This window comes from Psammomys obesus, unplaced genomic scaffold (genome assembly GCF_907164565.1).
Source record: "Psammomys obesus unplaced genomic scaffold, mPsaObe1.curated_primary_1811, whole genome shotgun sequence".
Classification (NCBI taxonomy): domain Eukaryota; kingdom Metazoa; phylum Chordata; class Mammalia; order Rodentia; family Muridae; genus Psammomys; species Psammomys obesus.
In genome coordinates, this window is record NW_026596034.1 from 21274517 (window position 1) to 21287555 (window position 13039).

The window sequence follows — 13039 nt, forward strand, 5'->3', positions numbered from 1 at the left end:
ATCAGCGGCTGGTGCCTTCAGTGAGCTGTGTGGTAAGCCATTGTTTGTAGACATCAACTCACAGGGGACAGGGCAGGCATTTGGACTCAGAAAGAGGTTGGAAGATGCTCTTTTGTTGCTGTGTGTGCTGCTGCTGCCCTGACCTCATCCACAAAAGTGGCACCAAAGATGCTGATTCATGTGGGTCAGATGGTGGGGGTGAGGGGGGTTGGGACAGCAAAGGAAGGTTCGCTCGGCCAATTTGAGGCTTTTAACTTTTCTTGTGGCAACTCATTAGGTTTGCCAACTTCCGCAGTGTCAGAATGTGGTGCTGTGTGTGTGGGGGGTGTGTGTGCCAGGGAGGTGGGAGCTGGTGGAGATGACAAACACAGCAGGAGGAGGAGGCCACACTGGACACCTACCTCCCAGCACTCTCAGGCTCAGAGGACCAGGACTGCTTAAGGACAGCACAGCATGCAAAGCAGGCCCTTGTCCAAGGTAAAGAAGCATTAATAAAGCCACGGTGTCCAACCACTTACCGTTCATCTTTACCCTGTATCAAGACTTAGAGCACACAGGATTTTTAGGTTGGCAAGTGGCTGTCTGTCATTTCCCCATTTTCTGATCCCTACCACATCAGGGTAGGTGTTTTGTGTGCAGGTCACAGCTGTGCTTGTCTCAGCAGCTTTCATGTCAGTCCTGCACAGACGATGTATGTGTGTGCCTGCGTGTATGTATTTGTTTCTGTGTATGGGTCTGTGTGTATATGTGTATCTGTATGTGTGTCTATCTCTCTGTCTCAGTCTCTCTCTGTCTGTGTGAATGTGAGTATGTGTGTGTGTTGGAGTCTTCTAAAGTTTCTTCCCACCACCCAGGGCCTGGAGATACTATGAGGCTCATGTTCAGGACATCAGTGAATGGGGTTGACTGCGAGGTATGTACTGCAAATGGAATGGGAGCAGTAGAAGTCCAGAAATGTCCAGGGGAAGAGCATCCTATTTCTGTCTCCATGGGGACCTGTATATGTGCATGGTGAGACTGCTAAGTGAGCAAAGGGTACCAGGGTCAGAGTTGCCCCAGTTCTGCAGAGTCAGGGGCTGAGCTTGTGGGATGGAAGACACCAGGAAGGAGGAAGAGCTGGTGGAGATGACAGATGAAAGTGTGGGCATTGTGTGCTTTCTAAAGCCCCACCAAAGAGCACAGGGTAGGTCCTGTGGCACACAGAATATCAGAGATGTCTCAGGTTAGTACATACTGATTAGCCAGCAGGGACAGAAGAACAGGAGGGACCTGTCCCTCTTCTGAGTGCCTATAAATCTTACTGACCTTGCAAAATGACATTCATTTAATGCCAAGTGGCTCTGAACTTGTCATCTTGTTGACTAGAGAAGAGCTAGGTCAATTTTCATGATGGTCAATAGACATGGTTTCTGGCTATAGATAATCCAGAAGCTCCCATTTCCACATCCCAAATCTGAACTGAAAGGACCCAGGTTACCTGCCTCGTGTGCCACGTTGACAATGAGGTAGAAATTTCCAAGCATGGCAGCAGCTGATGGCATCTCTCCACTTATAGGCCAGGACTCAGCCAACCCCATCAGGAACACACACACAGGCCAGGTAAGAGGAAGCCTTGTCCATGTGAGAGACACTGAAGTTGGTGTCCACACCTTCCTAGGAATTCCCTTTGCCAAGCCACCCATAGGACCACTGCGCTTTGCACCTCCTGAGGCCCCTGAACCATGGAGTGGTGTGAGAGATGGGACCTCCCATCCTGCCATGTAAGTTCTGGGGCCCAGGGGACTTCAGGCCCAAGTTCTGGGCCATCCTGAAGTGTTTCTCCATCTCAGCTCTACAGTGGTTTTCTGCCTGTGCTAAGGGGCATCTCCCATCCATGTTTCTGATGGAAGTGCTAAGGTTTAGAGTAGAACAACTGTGCTAGGCTCCTGGGTCAGAGCTTGGCACCTATAAAGTGAAAAATCTCTGCAGAGAGGAACACAGATTGAGCCCATTCTTCATAGTCACTATGACTCTCCATTGTCCATGTGCCACTGAGTAAGAAGAAAGTACACATGCTTTCAGCTGAAGGGTATGTGGAAGAAGGAGGGTCTGGAAGTGAAATGAAGAATGCCTCACTGCCCTATGGGATGGTATTGACCATTCATTCCTATAGGTGTGTTGTGGCCACAGTACCACAATACCCAAGCATCTTAGTTTCTTTTCTGTTGCTGTGATTAAGTACCCTAACAAAAGCAACTTAGTGAAGAGAGATTTTACTTTGAGTCACAACTCCAGGTTATAGATGGGAAAACACAGAGAGGATGCTGATCACATCACATCCAGAATCAGGAACAGAGCTTAAAGGACAGATGGCCACGAATTCTTCACTTAGTCTATCCATTGTTACACAATTCCGCAATCCCCTTTTAGGGAACCTTGCCTCCTATCACAGGCACACATTCCTATCTCAATAAATGTTACCAAGATAATTGGCCACAGGCATGCCTATCGGCCAACAGGATCCAGACAAATCCCTCATTAAGATTCTGACCCCAGGTGATTCCACAGTGTGTTAAGTCAACAATCAAAATTAACCACTGCCAGGATTCAACTACTACAGGCAGAAGGGATGAATGTTAGTGCAGAAAGCCAATCATTTTCATATGGGCTGCCAGAAGACACCACATAACTAGCCCTCCCTCACCGGAATATTACTATCCATCCAGGCACCTCCCTGAAAATCTGGCTACATTTCCATTTCCAGAGTCGGTGGCCTATACCTTGGTTGGAAGGGACTTTAGAGAGTGATCATATGTTAGCAGGTCATCATGGACAGCAGTAACTGAAGGTGGTTAAGAGAAAACTCAGACTAAGATTTAGGATTTGACCACCACCATTCTTGGACTGTCTTCTGTTTTCACCAGGTGTCTGCAGACTGCTATAATGAATTCAGACGGTGCCAAGTAGCCAAAGCTGACCATGCTTCCCATACTATGTCTGAGGACTGCCTGTATCTCAACATCTATGTACCATCTCATGCCCATGAGGGCGCTAACCTGCCTGTGAGTGCCAGGCCATGGTCAGCTGGGAAAGAGGTCATTCCTTTTTCTAGAAAATGGGAAGGGACAAAATAATTCTGAGCTCCACTGCAGTTTAGATCCTGACTAGTAGTCTTAACTCATTGGGTTCAAGAGGGTCATGTCAGCCATGGTGAGCTGCCTAAACCTGTGTGTGTGACTCAGAGACCGAGGAGGCTCTAGGTCTTTGATTAAACCAGGAGTTTCTCTATCAGTTTGAATTTGGCAGACCCACTCAGGACGGTTCTCCAGGGCTGCGTATTGACATCACCCAAATTTGTAGCTGCATGTTATCTGTTGTGCCAGTGGGATCTGATGGCCATTCTGATGAGGAAAGACACTCCTTTTTCCCTCCACTTTAATGGGTTTGAGAGAGATAATGACATTACTTTAGATGTAGAGCTATTAACCATGCTGAGATTTCCTGTTAGGGAAGTGGGAATGGAAATATGTTCATAGGCCTAGGGTACCCCATCTGTGGACCACACCCTAAGATCTTGAGGTGAAGGGTGTGTAGGTTGACCTGTACAGAGCAAAGCAGTTGATAGTCCAGTTGTGTTTGAGCTGTGTGTGGGCCTCCTGGCATCCTAGTTGCTGTTTACAGGTGATGGTACGGCTCTGTGGTGGTGGACTGGTAGTGGGAATGGCTTCCCTGCTTGATGGATCCACACTGGCAGCTACTGAGGGAATAGTAATGGGTCACTATCCAGGATCACTTGGGCATACTTGGCTTTTGCAGGTAAGCCTGGGACTGGGCTGGGTGATGGGGACTGAGAAGAACATGGGCAGCCCTGCAATCCTTCTCTCTGCTACCACAGCCAGAGGAAGTGGGGATACCTGGATCAAGTGGCTGCCTTACACTGGGTCCAGCAGAATATCACCAATTTTGGAGACAACGTTAACAGGGTCACTATTTTTGGCAGGTCAGCAGGAGGAACAAGCGTGTCTTCACATGTTGTTCCCCCATGTCCAAAGGACTCTTCCATGGCACTATCATGGAGAGTAGAGTGGCCCTGCTGCCTGACCACATCTTAAATGGTCAACACAGTGATTGCCCTCAACACCACCAGCCCCTTTGCTACCTCAGTCCTTGCTTCTGGCACTCTGCTATTCTGTGAAGTGGTAAAAGCAAGGATGGTGGAAAATAACTTCTTTTCAGTAATTTCTGAGAGCCATAAAATTTAGAATCCATCTCTCTCTCTCTGCTTTATGTATGCTGAGTATGTTATATGACAGCAGTGGCTTCTGTCACTGGCAAAACCACACATGCATGGCTTTCTAGGTTGTTTCTCATTGCTGGGATAAGGACCATTGTCAAAAGCTACTTGGGGAGGAAAAGTTTTATTTCATCTCACAGTTTATAGTCCGTCTTGATGGGAAGTCAGAGTACCTATTCTGGCTGCTACCTCGAGGCCAGAACTGAATCAGAGGACAAGGACAAATACTGTTTACTGGCTCATTCCATATGGCTTCTTCAGTTTGCTTCCTTATACAGCCCAGGATACCTGCCCATGGGTGGCACAGATCACAGTGGAATGGGCTCTCCTGCATCAGTCATTTATCAGAAAATGCTCAGACTTGCCTATGGGCCAATCTGCGAGAGGCATACTCTCAGCTGAAGTTCCTCTTTCTAGATGGCCCCAGCTTTTGTCAAGTTGATAAAACAAAATCTACCAGGACACATGAGTTGAGGAAAAGGGTCAGCTGGTAAAAATACTTGCTGTGCAAGAGTGAGGTCCCCAGTTCAAATTCCTCAAGCCCACGTAAAACTGGAGGTGGTGATCTGTGGCGGTAAGCCCAGTGTTGCTATGGAGATATGGGACACAAAGGCGGAATTATCCCTGGAATGTCACAGGCCGGCTAAGCTGATGCAGAAAGACTCAAAGAAGGGGTAAGGGGACAAGTGACACCTGACATGGTTCTCTGACATTCGCAGGCAAAATAGGACACACCATACCCATTGTCACAGGCGAATGCCATGCACACAAGCACAAACAAAACAGACACGCAGGTTTCCAGCTGTCACCCCTGAGCAACAGAAAATGTGAACAATTCCACTAACGCCTTTCATACACAACAAACAGTAAGATGTGGTATCTAGGGGCAATGACATCAATTTGGAGTCAGAGGAATTCCGCTCTTTGCTGGGAGGAGGAGCTAACCACTGCCTGTTCCATTTACAGACAGTAGCCAACCTCTCTGGATGTGTGGCTCTGGACTCAGAAACCCTGATACGCTGCCTACGAGACAAGAGTAAAGAAGAGATTCTGGCTATTAACCAGGTTGGGAGAATTGTGTTGTCTTGGAGGACCAAGTTAACAGGATGTGGGACTGCCAGTAATTCCGACTCAAATAAATTAACTCATCTCCATGGTTTGGTGTCCTTTCACTACAGTGTGCAAAAAGAACAAGAGAGGCTAATTTTGATGTCCAGTTTCTTCTGGAGTGGGCATAACATCCTGAGATGAGATTTAAAAAAAAATGGAGATCTCTGTGGACATTCAGTGGGCATCAGAACATTTATGTGACTGATCTTCAGCACTGACCATTAATGCTCCACAGGTCTTCAAGATGACCCCTGGCATGGTGGATGGGAAATTCCTACCTAGGTACCCTCAGGAACTGTTGGCCTCTGTGGATTTTTATCCCATCCCCAGCATCGTAGGTCTCAACCCTGATGGGTGTGGCTGAGGAGTCCCCATGGTGAGACCTCGTTCTGAGCCCCTGGGAGCATACACTCAAATGGTGGGTGGTGGGAACCTGGAGATATTTTCATCTATGTCCCACCCATCCTATCCTTAAGACTATCCTCTGCCTCCCAGTTCATGGGCCTTGATCATATCATAAAGAACATAATCAGAGAGACCCTGCTGATGTTCTGAAGAGCACAACAGTACAGGTGGTGGCCTAGAGCTTAGCTCCTGTTCTGATAGAGAAGGTTCCCCTACATTCTTCTGAGATGCCATGCCCACAAATAAAGGCTTTATATTGTGCTTTTGTGTGTGCTCACCCCAAAGCTCTCACCTTTCTCCCTATATTCTGTCTCTTCCCTGGCCACATTCCTTACTCAGAGGCTGTTGCCTACATCCAAGAACATCTGTACCATCACTCTTCCCGATTCCTCCTGCTGTAGGAGCTGCCTCCTGAGTGTAGCGACCTGCTCATGGAGGAGTACATGGGAGTCATTGAGGACCCCAAGCACAGTTCAGAGAGATGATGGGGGACTTCATGTTTGTGATCCCTGCACTCCAAGGATCACATTTTCACCATGAGCAAATCTTTAGCAAGAGCAAGGGTGAGGGGAGCTCAGATCTGTGGGTGGGCTCATTAGTATTCAGGCCTGATCCATGTCTCTGTCAGCTCTCTGATTCCAGGCACCTGAAGACATTTATCTCAGCACATCCTAATGTCTAGTGTAAAAGAATGACATTTTATCCAGGTCCACAGGCAAAAACCTGTTAGCTCCACTAGGTGTCTTGTCAACACTACTCAGCTGGGAAAAACAGGGTCACTGTTTACAAAGACTTACTCATATCCAACGCTCCAGCCGGGCGCTCACCACTCAGCCGTGATGCCAGCTAACGTTAGGGCAAGGTTTCTTGTCATCAGAGGGTAGGCAGAGAAGCTCCCTGGGAGAAATCATTATGTTGTTATGTATTCTCACTCCCAGGCCCCCAGGCACCTGTCTACCTCTGTGAGTTCCAGCATCAACCCAGCTTCATCAAGTATGTCAGGCCAGCCCATGTGAAGGCTGACCATGGTGACAAAATTCTCTTTGTCTTTGTCTCCAACCTTTGGGGTATGAATTGTAAGTCTTTCTTGTTTTCCTTGAGCTGAATGAAGCTCCAGATGAGTTCCTGAGGGATTACTGAGCTCTCAGTCCAGCCAGGGAAACTGAGGCAGGATTGAGTGTTCACCATTTCTGAAAGTGTTGCGCTCTTTCCACCCCTCTCAGAAATATACCAGGGTTAGAATATGAACATTTCCCAGCCTAGCTTGTTCTAAAAGCAATGAAAGCACACTGGGATAGGACTGAACCTGAGAGAACTGAAGCAGAGCTATGCATGGATCCTGGATTCTGAGTGGTGAAGGAAGAGGGTATAAATCAGGCCTAGCGTTCAGCATCAGGCTATGGGAGCAGGAGTTGGCACTGGCATGAGGTGGCTAGGACTTGGACCCTTGTCCTCCTTCTATCTGCAGTTGACTTCACTGAGGAGGAGGAGCTGCTGAGGAAGAGGATGATGAAGTACTAGGCCAACTTTGCACAACATGGGTGAGAACATGCCCCTCTCTCAATCTACTTATGGTTGGCTCTCCATCTCTCATTAGCATGGATGTATCCTTGATTAAAACTTCATCCAGGGCAAACTTAGGCAGATACCTTCTAGCTTTCAGTCACTGCTCATCGCACAGAGACCAGGTGGGTGAGTCACAGTATTGTGGTACTGTTCTTTAGATTTTGCCTCTGAGAGCCACAAAACTAACCAGATCCCCTTGCTTCATATGGCATAGACACCGGTGGGTGACACTGGCATTCTGTGTCAATACAGCAGTCCATCTGTCCCCTCAGGTCCTTGGCCTGCCCATCCACTGCCCTTACCAAATGAAGGGATCAGGCTTTGGACAGGAGTGACCTCATTCTCCTTTGCTGGGTGGCATGTCCACAGGAACCCCAACAGTGAGGCTACCCTATTGGCCTGTGATGGACCATGGTGAGCAGTACCTACAGATGGACATCCAACCTATTGTGGGCCAAGACCTGAAGGCCAGAAGGCTGAAATTCTGGACCAAGATTGCCCCAGATGATCCAGGAGCTAAACAGAGCTCAGGACAAGCACACAGAACTGTAGTGTTCCATGTCAGAAAAGGCCTGTGGGGTTGAGGGCAGGTGGGGCCATTCAGAGGTTACAAAATCAATTTATTTAATTTTATTTGTTCCAGCAATCACATAAGCATTTCTAATCTTAGTATCTGCCCTTTCACACATGTATGACAAAACCTCTGTGTGTTGCTCTTTATCCTTTGGGGCAAACTTTCATTAGAGTCAATAAATGCTCTCATATCTGTGTGGTTGTGTAAGCCCCAAAGTACCCCCATCTTCTTTAAGCCTTCACTGAAGCTAGGCTCCTTCCATCCTTCTTTCTTCCTTCCTTCCTCCTTCCTTCCATCTATTATCTTCACCCCATATTCACTCTCCTCTTCTCCAAGTCTCAGACCCTTTTTAAATGAAGCAGAAGCTTGAGGGACTATTAACTAAAGGGGATTGGCTGCATCAAAATTCTCTTTATGTTTTCTCATATTCTTAATTGCCATTTTCCCTAAGCTCTTTTGCACTCAGAATGCTGTCCATAAAAGATCATAAACTACTTGGATTCATAAGCATCTGTGGCCTCAGCTATTTGGAGGCTGAGACAGGAGGATTACAGAAGCCAGGGAAGATAACAAGAGCACATCTCTGAAACAAACAAACAAACAAAAACTCCAATAACACCAGTAACTTACAAATAGTAACAAATGTTGTTGTGAATTAAAAATGATGTTAGGCTATAATATTTATTATTTTCCCTCTGATTATCCGGTGCTATTATTTAACCCGCTATCACAAATAATAAAGCATACACACCTGTTAGATTTTATAATTGCCTTAAAATGCCTTGGGCTGGGCAGATATTTTACCTAAGCTGTCTCAGTAACCTTACCATCCATCTCCCAACCCCCATCTAATGCCATCCTCTTTAACCATTTTTATCTGGGCTACCTTCCATCCATAATCCCAAGGTACTTGCTCGTATTCTTCATTGGGGCCTTTTCATGCCATTCATGGAGTCCTTCCTCCTGGCCCACATGGCTTCTTCTCCATGCTAACCCATTTTGGCATCCTCCTTTCTCCTCTCTTCCTGTCGGCCTGTTTCCCATGATTCTCTTGAACCCAAAGCCTTGGATCCAAGCCTACCCAATTTTGCCCTGCCCAGATACAGGCCATTTAATCAGCCAACCAGGTAGGTTTACACAAGGATAGGTGTATCCAGGCAGTAACCAGATCTTGAGGAGCAGTTATTAGCATCAAAACACAAGCTCAGACTAACAAACAAATGTACAGTTTTATAGACTGAGAAATTCACTCAGATTTGGTGTGTGGTGAGAAACAGTCCTCTGACCAGAGGTCTCAAGGATTATATCTTGTGCCCTATCCTGGTAGAATACACATTCTAAACAAAGGCATTACAAATTTACCGTTAAGTTTCTGCTGACTTGACCTGGGTGCAGGGAAGACTTTCCTGTCAGTGAGACTGACCATGTAGGTTATTTCCATTCTATATGTTGATTCTATATATTTACTGAAATTCTTGCCTCTGCTTATCAGTTTTGTATACACACACTAAACTGCCAAGAGGGAGTCAGAAGAAGTTTTAGGCTTCTAATAATTAACTCATTATTAATATCTTGAGTGTGGATGGTCTATATGGTTCTAGGGGCTGATCTTAGGGTTTGTGCATGTTAGGCAAGCGTTCCACTTGTGAACTAAACCTTCAGAATCTGTGGATTGTTCAAATGCAATTAATCTCCTTTAGGTGTCTGGCTTAGTAAGTCTGAGAAAACTCTCAAGGCATGCAACTGCCACCATGTCAGATTTAGAAGATTTCCCCTGCTTCCTGAAGGGCTTTCCTCAGGTCCTTTTGCTGTCGTTCACTACCTTTAACCCTGTTTCAAAGTAAACATGACATCACTTTATCTTGCTATATTGATTGGAACTTGTCTCAAATCCAAGATAAATAGAACATTTTGTGTTACTTCACGTAATGTTTTTCTTTCCTTTTATTGTGGAATGTCATCCAAGTGTTCACACAACACATTTTCTCCACTTAACCTGTGCACAACTATTGCCCTTATTTATTATCTCTTCTTTTTGGAGACGTGGTTTCTCTATAGCCCAGGAAGGTCCTGAACTCATGAGCTCACTGCCTTGGCTTCCTGAGGATTATAAGTATGGGCCACCCTCCCAGGTTTGGGTTTTAAAAAGCTGTATGTATATCCTCACACATGGTTTCATGTGATCACATGTATTCACATTTTGCATTTATAAGCTAGAGCAGAGTTTGTAAGTCATCAGATACATGTGTTAAACATTTGAAGTTGTATGGCTAGGGGTATAGCAGTAGCAGAGCTCCCCTGTTTGTACAAAGCCCTGGACACCATAAAAATAAAATAAAGTCAGATCAGATGAAATAGCCTTGCGGTGCCAGCTACTCAGAGAGCTGGAGCCAGAGACCATAAGTTAAGACCTGCCTGAGCTACAGAGCAAGATCCAAGTAAAACTGGAAAATTTAGTTGTGGTTTGTCCCCACTCGAATAGTACAAAAATGGCCAGTAGGTGGCGACAGAGCACACCTTTATTTATTTATTTATTTATTTAGTCTTTTACTTTTTTTTTTTTTTTTTAATTGAAGCTCTTTCAATGTCAAGATAAGATTTTGAAGCACAGAGACTGGGAACTTTCTTGATCCATACATGGCATGCCATTATACAACATAACAGGTCCTTCTATGATTCAGTTTATAAAAAAAAAATAGCTGCATCTTAATAATGCTAGCAAAAACAGGTAGATTTGACATTTATCTTTAAATCTGTCTCTGTTAGCCTGAGTAGACCATATGTAGGAGAGACATAAGCCCATGATTTTAACCAATTTTTTTTTTAATGCTGTAATCCTTTAAAATAGTTTTTTTTTTTTATGTTGTGGTAACATCAATCATAAAATAAACATCCAATTTGCAGACAATACTAGCATACCTTTATCTATCTATTTATTTATTTATTTATTTATTTATTTATTTATTTATTTATTTATTTATTTATTTTTAGTGTTTCGTGTAATCCTCTGACATTACTCTTTTTTTTTTGGGTAAATGCATGTGTTTTATTAGGGCTTCTTTTTTTTAAAATTGTAGCTATTTTTTAAAATTTTTTTATTAATTACACTTTATTCATTTTGTATCCATCCATAAGCCCCTCCCTCCTCCCCTGCCGATCCCACCCTCCCTCCCCTTTCTGCATGCATGCCACTCCCCAAGTCCACTGATAGGGGAGGTCCTCCTCTTCTTTCTGATCTTAGTCTATCAGTTCTCATCAAAAGTGGCTGCATTGTCCTCTACTGTGGCCTGGTAAGGCTGCTCCCCCCTCAGGGGGAGGTGATCAAAGAGCAGGCCAATCAGATTATGTCAGAGGCAGTCCCTCTTCCTATTACTATGTAACCCACTTGGACACTGAACTGCCATGGGCTACACCTGTGCAGGGGTTCCAGGTCATCTCCACGAATAGTCCTTGGTTGGAGTATGAGTCTCTGGGAAGTTCCCTGTGTTCAAATTTTCTTGTTCTGTTGCTCTCCTTGTGGAGTTCCCGTCCCCTCCAGCTCTTACTATTTCCCACTTCTTACATAAAATTCCATTCACTCTGCCCATCAGTTGGCCATCAGGCTCAGCATCTGCTTTGACAGTCTATACTGCAGAAGCTTTCAGTGGCCCTCTGTGGCAGGTTTCAAGGTTGTTTCCTGTTTTCTTCTGGCTTTCAGAGGCCCTCTGTAGCAGGTTCCGAGGTTGTTTCCTATTTTCTTTTTCTTCTGATGTCCATCCTCTTTGCCTTTCAGGATGGGGATTGAACATTTTAGTTAGGGTCCTCCTTTTGCTTAGTTTGTTTAGATGTACAGATTTTAGTGGGTTTATTCTATGTTGTATGTTTATATGAGTGAGTATATACCATGCGTGTCTTTTTGCTTCTGGGACAACTCACTCAGGATGATCCTTTCCAGGTCCCACCATTTACCTGCAAATTTCATGATTTCCTTATTTTTCATTGCTGAGTAATACTCCATTGTATAGATGTACCACAATTTCTACATCCATTCTTCAGTTGAGGGGCATCTGGGTTGTTTCCAGCTTCTGCTATTACAAATAAAGCTGCTACAAACATGGTTGAGCAAATGTCCTTTTTGTGTACTTGCGCCTCTTTTGGGTATATGCCTAGGAGTGGTATGGCTGGATTTTGAGGAAGCGCTATTCCTAGTTGTCTGAGAAAGTGCCAGATTGATTTCCAGAGTGGTGTACCAGTTTACATTCCCACCAGCAGTGGAGAAGGGTTCCCCTTTCTCCACAACCTCTCCAGCATGTGTTGTCCCTTGAGTTTTTCATCTTGGCCATTCTGATGGGTGTAAGGTGAAATCTCAGGGTTGTTTTGATTTGCATTTCCCTAATGGCTAATGAGGTTGAGCATTTCTTTAAGTGCTTCTCTGCCATTCGATATTCCTCTACAGAGAATTCTCTGTTTAGCTCTGTTCCCCATTTTTTAAGTGGATTACTTGGTTTGTTGCTTTTCAGCTTCTTTAGTTCTTTATATATTTTGGATATGAGTCTTCTGTCAGATAAAGGGTTGGTGATGATTCTTTCCCAATCTGTAGGCAGTCGCTTTGTTTTAATGACGGTGTCCTTTGCTTTACAGAAGCTTTTCAATTTCATGAGGTCCCATTTATTGATTGCTGCTCTTAGAGCCTGTGCTGTTGGTGTTCTGTTCAGGAAGTTTTCTCCTGTACCAATGAGTTCTAGGGTATTCCCCACTTTTTTTTTTTCTAGCCGATTTAATGTGTCTGGTTTTATGTTGAGGTCTTTGATCCACTTGGACTTCAGTTTTGTGCAGGGTGATAAGTATGGATCTATTTGCATTTTTCTACATGTAGACATCCAGTTGGACCAGCACCATTTGTTGAAGATGCTATCTTTTTTCCATTGTATGGTTTTGGCATCTTTGTCAAAAATCAGGTGTCCGTAAGTGTGTGGGTTTATTTCTGGGTCTTCTGTTCGATTCCATTGATCCACCATTCTGTTTCTATGCCAGTACTATGCAGTTTTTATAACTGTTGCTCTATAGTACAGCTTGAGATCAGGGATGGAGATACCTCCAGAAGATCTTTTATTGTAGAGGATTGTTTTAGC

At 44.8% G+C, this 13039-nt stretch overlaps 1 pseudogene; it reads left to right on the forward strand.

Annotated features, from left to right (window-relative positions):
* Positions 1-1521: 1521 nt before the first annotated feature.
* Positions 1522-7906, forward strand: LOC129686861 (pyrethroid hydrolase Ces2a-like; annotated as a pseudogene).
* The last annotated feature ends 5133 nt before the right edge of the window (positions 7907-13039 follow it).